This window comes from Cimex lectularius, unplaced genomic scaffold (assembly GCF_000648675.2).
Source record: "Cimex lectularius strain Harlan isolate CLEC.00 unplaced genomic scaffold, Clec_2.1 scaffold173, whole genome shotgun sequence".
Taxonomy (NCBI): Eukaryota; Metazoa; Arthropoda; class Insecta; order Hemiptera; family Cimicidae; genus Cimex; species Cimex lectularius.
This window is the reverse complement of record NW_019392800.1, coordinates 814,857-823,424: the sequence shown is the minus strand read 5'-3', so window position 1 is coordinate 823,424 and position 8,568 is coordinate 814,857.

The following is an 8,568-nucleotide window of genomic DNA, read 5'->3' as shown; positions in this document are numbered from 1 at the left end:
CCCGTCTGGAACGGATATCTTCAAAAACGGTGCCATCTGAAAAGTTAACATGTATATTTATAATGTTCAATGAATTGTATATATTTATTGATTTTTAACCAGTCTCTATACATTGCAAATAGTGGTTAATCTTCAATCATTAATTTAAAATGTATTTGGGCTTTCGATAGGGCTGTGGTACACCTTGAACCCTATTTAGCTTCCTGGTTCAGAGAGAGTTGTAGCATGAAGTCAGATATCATATCGTTACAAGCCAGCGTCCCACAAGGGAGCATTCCTGGTCCCATCCTTTAAACCATTTACATGCTGGCCTAACTGCACATCCCAATACCATCAACGCACAGTGCTGAAAGTCACCAAATATAGCCGATTTTGGAAACCGTAAGCAGTGTAACTATGTAGTTTAGTGGCTTGGGTAATTTATGGTGAATATGTTTGGTGTCTTTGTGGAGCTGCTTTTGAGCTCTCTTTATATCACAACTGCTAGCCACGTGAAAGGATAACGGCGTGATCCTGTTTTGCTTGTGGCTGGTATTGGCTTCGCCAGTTTTGAGATCACTAAGCAGGTCTCACAACTTGATATAGGTGTGTTGCATGTTCTTGGCAACTGCTTGAAAGGTGAAACCATTGTTGAATTGGTGACATCTGGTGGAAACTTTTAGTTAACCACAAGCATCCGCAGTACTAGCGACTAAGGCAGTGGCTCACCCATAGGTTTTGCAGGATTTGCGTTTGTCATTTTGACCATGTGGCCGATTTCATGGTTATTGGACTAATTGTACCAAACGAAGCAATATTTTAATATTGGTTTGGGAATAACTAGCAAACTTCTAACTCTTGGGAAAACGCAGTCAGGAAAATTTGATGTGGGTGCACTTTGGACTAGAACCGCAAATCGACACACCCCTAAGTATGCTAAAAGCAGAATTGAATTGTCTATTGAAACAAATGACACACAAGATGAATTCACCAACTAAACAACCGAAAAGGTTTCTCAACATCTCAACTAGGAAAACAAGAATCTAGTCACTCTCAATAGGCGGTAATTAAAGAAAATTAGTAGTACTTTACTTATTGTACTACCTATTTTCCGTTCATTTACCACTTTAAAAAATGGAAACAGAAATTTGTCGAATCTTCCATGAAACAGCAAGCCTGGAACACGTCTTACGTAACTGGAAAAGTATTAGCCAGAAAACGATACAGCCACTTGGGAAAGATTTTACTAAAACCTAGGAAAATAAGCATCGAGAAACCCAAGAAAGGGCTCAACTGCAAGATAATGCACTAGAAATAGTTAATAAATAGTGAAATAAAGAAGGCTTTTTTTTCTGGGTCTTGCAGATCCTTCTCTGGACAGTCTGCTTGTTCATTACCAAAACTACCTTGGTTCTGGCACAGTGACATTGTTAAACATGTTTTGCCAGGTTTTGTGGGTATATTTTGGGTGACCTTGTGTGCTAAAGTTTTTAAAGGCCTTTTGGCTGTCTGATCTTACTAGATTAAATAATTAAGTATTAATTAATAAATTAGGTAGTACGGTAGAGGTTTAGACGTGAAGGTTCCTTAGACCGTTATTAACATTCAGTCAGCAGTTTCATCGTCCCTGATCTTCCAAGTCGTCCTATTCTCGCCATTTCTAAAAATCAAATACTAATCAGTGAAGATGTCAAGAAGCCGAAACGACAGGCCAAAACAGGGAGGTTATGCAGACCAAATAACAGGTTCATCACCCGGCAAACAACACGGAGAAATCTGTCTCTGTGCGTCTGTGTGAGTTTTTCTTGGATATTCCAACGGAGGTTTAATGTTAGATGACCACCTTATTGTCTGTCTCCGCTGCACTAAGGACATTTCGTCCACCACATTAGTGTGCCATAAGATTTCTTAGGTCTTATTATTATTTTTCCATTGTGCCATTTTTAGTTTCAGTTACCACGATTTACCTAGGGTTCTGATGGTAGTTTCGAAATATTTAATCTTCATTTTTTGTCTGGAGTCTGTATGATCTTTGCCTAGCGTCTTCGATATTTCCAACAGTGGTTTAATAACGTTTCTAACGCAGCTGATAGGGTTGCTGTCAATTTCCCTTTTTTAAAATTCTAATCTCAGCACGGTGCCTAATTTTTGGGTAGCTTGTTTTTTTGTTTAGTATTTAGTCCATCAGATTGTTTCAATCTTCGAAGGTCCTTCTGGTGGCCATTAATACACTGAGAAGCAAGAAAAGTGGCCACCCTTAATATTTTTAATTATCTCTTACACAATCCTCCATTGATTATCATACAACAATATTTGGTCCGTTATAAAGGATAGAGGTAAATAAAACACCAATGAAATCTCCCACTTGTGGCTTTTGCAAATAAATCTTTGTATTGTCAATCTCTTCTTTGTTGGTTTTTCGGTTGGAGTTTGCTAGAATCATAGCATTATTGGAAGATGGACGAAATCAAGCTTCTTTCAAGAAACAGGGTGCTTAACGTTCGCAGAACAACTGCCCGAAGAGTCTTGCAACGCTACCAAGATACGGGAGGTTACTCAAGAAGGCATGGATCAGGTCGCCATCGTGTCATATACCAGAGAGATGATCGTTTTATTGTTGTCTACAAAGGGGGTGTCCGGACGCAAAATAATGGTGTTGCCCTGAGGGCTTGGCAACCTCTCTAAAGCACAAGCTGTACTCGTGTCGGCCTCGGGTCGGCGGGTGCCTTATCAGAGGCACACGAGGGTTAGGTCACCAGATCCTGTCTGCATAGACGGGGGAGGGTGCATAACCATCTGCACTACGGGGTAACAGAAATGTTCCAAGGTTTACAACCGGAATGGACTCGTAGTTGGCTGTGGTGAGACCCCTGGCTGGGTATTTAGAAAAGAGGCTGTCTTCTATCTGTGACCTTCTCACGAAACTTGCGCATGACCATCGTTATACACCCGGCCTCACAGGATATGGCGGATCGGACGGCAGCGTATAAGCGTTGAGGACGCATTATGACGCATGATTATGCTGAAAAGTCCCTCGAATGCGTGAGTAGTGGCGGATAGGAACAGGTAGTGAATCGGTTGCTCCTACTCGAGTATGCTTTGCACGAAGGTGTAGGCTGAGCTCGATTGGAGGCTTTTACCATAGGCGGTCTCTTCTAGGGGGTGGTTTTAAACTAAACTTTAAACAAAACCGCGGACGGAGCGGATCCGGCAGTAACACCCTTATGTCGTATGCGGAGGTGCGTCAGATCTCATCTTGAGAATCAAAACGTCCGATGAGGCCGAATAGGCTAGGTGCGGACGTTAAAGATCCCTCATTGTCCTTGTCAGGACGACCGAGTGTACGGGAAGCAATGTTGAGATCAAGCAACGACTTCAACAATAAAGAGAAGACTTTCAGAAGCTAGATTACGTTCGATACGGCCGGGCACTGGTCCAGAACTTCTAACAAGGCAGAGAACACCTCGGTTAAGTTTCGCAAGAAACCACATCAATTGGTCTGAGCAAGATTGGATTAAAATCTTGTTTTCGAATGAATCAAGGTTTTGTTTGAGGTCTTCTGACAGCCGAGGGAGAGTTCGGAGAAGAACAGGAGAGTGATATATCCTCGTAACATTTTCACTCCGGAGAAGCTATGGAGGTGGTGGTGTTATGGTTTGGGCAGGCATTTCTATGGAAGGTCGCACAAACTTGATATTCATCGAGGATTCCCTAACATCTGCGCGATACATTGAAGATGTGTTATCAGAAGAAGTTGTTACTTATATGCCATTAATTGGCGACGGTTTGGTGCTAGCTAGTATGGTGACTACTTGGAAATTCAATTCAATGTTTGGAGTGGCCAGTATGTGGTCCCGACTTAAACCCTATCGAACACCTTGGGAGTGTCAAGGAGGGTAACAAATCGTAAAGAATGTGCGGGAATTAAGAATGGAGCTGTTGGAGGAGAATGAAAATATTCCACAGCAGTGAATTCAAAACTTCATAACATCAATGCCACGTAGAATGCAAGCAAGCGGTGATCAACCGCATGAGAAGGAAACACTCCGTACTGAATTGAATATTTTCTTCATTGTTTCCATTGTTGCAACATTTCTATTCTTCTTTAGTATCCAGTAAACAACAAAAATTAAAAATTATAACGATTGCAAGTAATTACTAAAAACGTGGGTGGCCAGTTTTTGCCTCACAGTGTACTATTTAGATTTGGCTATAGTTTTTTACAGGAGGCCATTAAAATCAATTGGTTTCATCATCCCTTGAATCCCCTTTGAATGAATCTGGGCGATCTAAAAATCCGAAGATGTCGAGAAGCTTAAACGCGTTCTAGTGGCCAAAAAAGCGAGGATAGGCAGAACAACATGATCGTTAACAACCATAATGCCATTCTTCTGCACCATTGCCAGGAAGAATTTATTGCGCAGCTTTTGCATATTAATGAGTTATTAATTCCGTGTGTTTTTGTACAGTGTAGTGTTTTAATTGTTATATGGTTGTACAACATCATGCCTTTTATGTTCTAATGTGTTTTTCGTGATAAACAAGTGGATTTTATTCATCCAAGGCCATTCCTATTTTATCGATTATGTCCTTTATTCGACTTGTGAAAAATTCCCGATAATTCATTGCAAGCTGAAGCAAAATTAAAATAAAGCCAATCTTTGTAAGATGGCCAGTCCAAAAACTTTTATGTGTATCATGCGCTTTCCTATAAACATATGGTCATGAAATGAAAGGGTTTAAAAAAGACAAATCGGACCATCTTTATGATGAAACAAATCACTTAAAACTTTGGATCGATGCTAGTTTTCCAGATGCATAAGTTACTTACATCTTATATTCTCAACTCACAACTCAGAACCCCCATTTGGTTCAACATTCGATGAACAATTATATCTCAGGATTGTTTAAACATTTCGATACAATTATCGTCTCTAGGGTAGAAAATGTATTAGATTGTTATTATATTTATATTATTCATATATATGCTCATATATTCTTTCTATTTAGAAAGTACTGTTTTATTGTTCAGTTTGATACAAAAAAAAACCTGTTTTACATTTTTTTTAATATAAAAATTAATTACGCCATTTTGTAAGGTCTGAAAAGGATCGAATAATAAATAAACATAGTCATTCTTTAAAAAATAAATAACACCTAATATGTAAGATCAGGTGCAAAATATTTTTGAAAACAAAAGCATACAAAGGTGCTAAAGCTCAACTATATTGAGATACATTGCTCGTGATGCCAAATGCCATCCACCCAAAGTTACCGTGCTTTTACTTACAGTTGATCCTTTTCTTTTTCTTTTTTTTTTTAATTTTCTTTGTTCAAGGTAAGGGAGGGTTTATAAGGAAGATTATGAAAGAACTGTACTGAACTTGTGCTAGCCAGTCGCACACTGGTTCAGCCGTGAATAAACCGAGGATTATATTGATCAACCAAACAAAGCCGGTCGATTCGAAGCGAGCCGACGACGTCTGCACCGCCTTGGATACGCCGAATTGTGCCTGGTTGTCTTGGAATTTTCAATTTTTAACTTGGGACGTCCTTCTTAAAAAGATCATCGTTACATTTGGTTGTTTTGGCCTTTCGAACGATTCCCTGGATCATTTCTAATCGTACAATCGTAAATATAGTCAAATTTAAGGGTAAAAAAATTTAATGTAGAATGAGGAACAAACAAAGCAACAAGGCAAAAATTCATTAATACATAATCAAATCTACAAATTTTATCATGTCTAAGTTGATTAAGAAATAAATGATAGGCGAGAAATTTAAAAAAAAATTGTAGACCAGGTCGTCCTTACAATATCATCATTGAACGGTCTACAGGGGCCTCCAAACCATTGGTTAGGAACTAGTACAGGAGGAAACAAAAAAATCCAAAAGAAGACACTTTAATAAGTAGTTAAACATAGTAGAAAGTTGGTGTGAGAAAATGGGTTCAAGCCTCAATCCTTAGAAACTATCATACCCTTGACAATGAGAAGCTAAAGCTAAAAGCACCCAACCTTAAAGATGAACCCATCGCCTTCCCCAAGGGTCAAGCTGAAAATTTAGAAAACCTTAAAAGAAAACTGCCAAAAAAATCCTCATAGGATTAGATAGCCAAGCAGGTAAAATAAAAATTTGCATGTAAAAAAGTTCACATAGATAGTGAATACATCCAAAATCTCAAAAACTCGAGAAACGTACAACTTGATATATTGGGTACCAGAACACAAAAGAATTTTTGGTAATGAAAGAGCAGACAATCTGGCCAGAGGAGGATCTTCAGGCCCAACTATAGATCCTGGACCTATACTGGGTTCAGGATGACAGAAATAAACAGAATTCTACATCTCATAATGGATAAAAAAAAGCAGAGTTGGACAAAGTCACACACAAGACACAGCAAGATTATGATAAAACAATTACTGTGTCAGGAACTTCTAGATCTGGTCTATTTCTCCTTCCTTTTGTGTAGACCTTGTAGATTGAAGACTCTTATGTTGGCTATTGTTATCCCAATTATAGATTCTGGGCCTATTCTCTTGCAGATACTCCTCTAGATTTGTTCATGTAACAATGTATTATTAAACATGTTTTGCCACGTTTTGTAGGTGTTGGATGTATTCACAAACTACTTTGAGTGTGACCTTGTTAAATGCTAATGTTTTTACAACTTCTTGGCTGTCTGTTCTTACGAGGAGTTTTTTTAGAAGTGTAACTTCTTTTAAGATTGTCTTAAAACACAGCAACCTAAGATTTCTTGGGCGCCAAGACACAAAGAATTTTTTGGTAATAAAAAAGGAGACAAACTGGCCAGAGGATCTGCAGGACCAACATTGGCCTTGAATCTATACTTGGAATGACAGAAACAAACACAGACCACCCCTCGATCCAGAATGGATCCCATAAAAGACAAATGGAAAGATCGACAAACTCTAAAGGTGCCATATCCAGCAACCTTAAGATAAAAAAACGTTCACCAAGACTGGCAAAATAAGAGTACCGATCACTGGCATCTGAGAAGACATCTACATAAAATGGATGCTTTAGCCTTTCCACTCCCAGGAGAAAGCACCTCAGCCTGCATAGGCCTTTGCACCAGCAGAGGACATGTGCTCAATAACTCCATTCTTCTTTTTCAAAAGGCCTTTCATTTTTATTGGTACAGTTCTTTTCCCTGGGTTTTCTTGGTTAAATAAACCTGTACATAACCTAGGGTTTACATAACCAAGAAAACCGAGGGCAAATAACTGTACCAATAATAATCAAAGGCCTTTCATAAAATAAAAATAGAGTTACAGAAGTGAACTAAGGAACTAGGAAAAGTACAAGCTACAAGGTATCTCCTTCCTAGTATTCTTTGATCATCGTCATCATCAGCAGGGAATTGGAAGAGATTAGACGAAGAAAAAATGGAATGGGTGCGTGAAATCATACACCTTGGTCAAAAAATTGCCTTTGAGAGACCTGGTCGTATAATTAAATTTTCAAGAGAAACGTTTCAATTGATATAAAAAGGAAAGTGCTTGATGCCATACCCTTACAGTTTACATCACAGAGAAATCAGAGAAGTTGCTAACAATCTCACAAAGAACAATGAAAGACGCATACTAGTGATAAGAGGATTTGAAAAATAAATAAATAAGAAGTTTGGGCTACAAAAGAAAAAACTAAATGCGGGGACGTCATCATGTCAGGAGGAGGAAAACTGGGCAAAAAGATTCGCTGAATGGAAGCCATATGACAAGACAAAAAGATGCAGGCCAATACCAAGAGGGCATATGAAATATCAAAATTTGCAAGTATATGCTTATGGTAAAGGCATTCATAGAAAAAAGAAAAAGAAAAGGAAAATAAAAATACGAGGAGAAGCCTGGATGGATGTAAACTGCTGTCTGTTACAAGAGGAAAGTCAAGAGATCAAATACAGCCAATATTATTTATCAGTTTGTAGACAAACGAATATACCAAAATTAAGTCTAGGGGGATTTATCATCAAATACTCCAGTCTCCCTGGACAAAAAACGTCTCTGTGTCCAATGCGCCAGTTAGTCGTCTTGTAGGTCCATTCTTTGAAATAACATGATATAAAACCAGCAGTCTCCTTAGTTTGTCTCATTTTTGTTTTTAATATACAGTAGATTCTTGTTATCCACGCTTTCACTCATCTGCGGTTGCCCCTTAGTTAAGTTCTAGAGGAGATCAACCACAAAAGAGGATGAAGAAGAGATACAATAGAAGAAAATCAGGAATGGACAATAATAAAAATTGGAGAAATCTTCGTTAGCTCAAACATTGAAGGACAAAATCACAGAATATGATCCAATAGCGAAATGAAGTGTCTCAAGCAATTCCTCCCCAACAAAATTTCCAGCAGTTGAAAAACCGGACAAAGCTCTCATAACTATGTTCTTGGAGAAAGCTGAAACTATAAAATGCTGATTTATTACCATCTACGTCTGTGTTATTTAATTTATTATTTTTATAAATTTTATATTTTTTAGATCCCTAATAATTTTTTCTCATTTATTTCAATGTCGTGCACAGGTGAATACGTGTGTTGATGTATTTATGTACATATTGTTTTCCTGC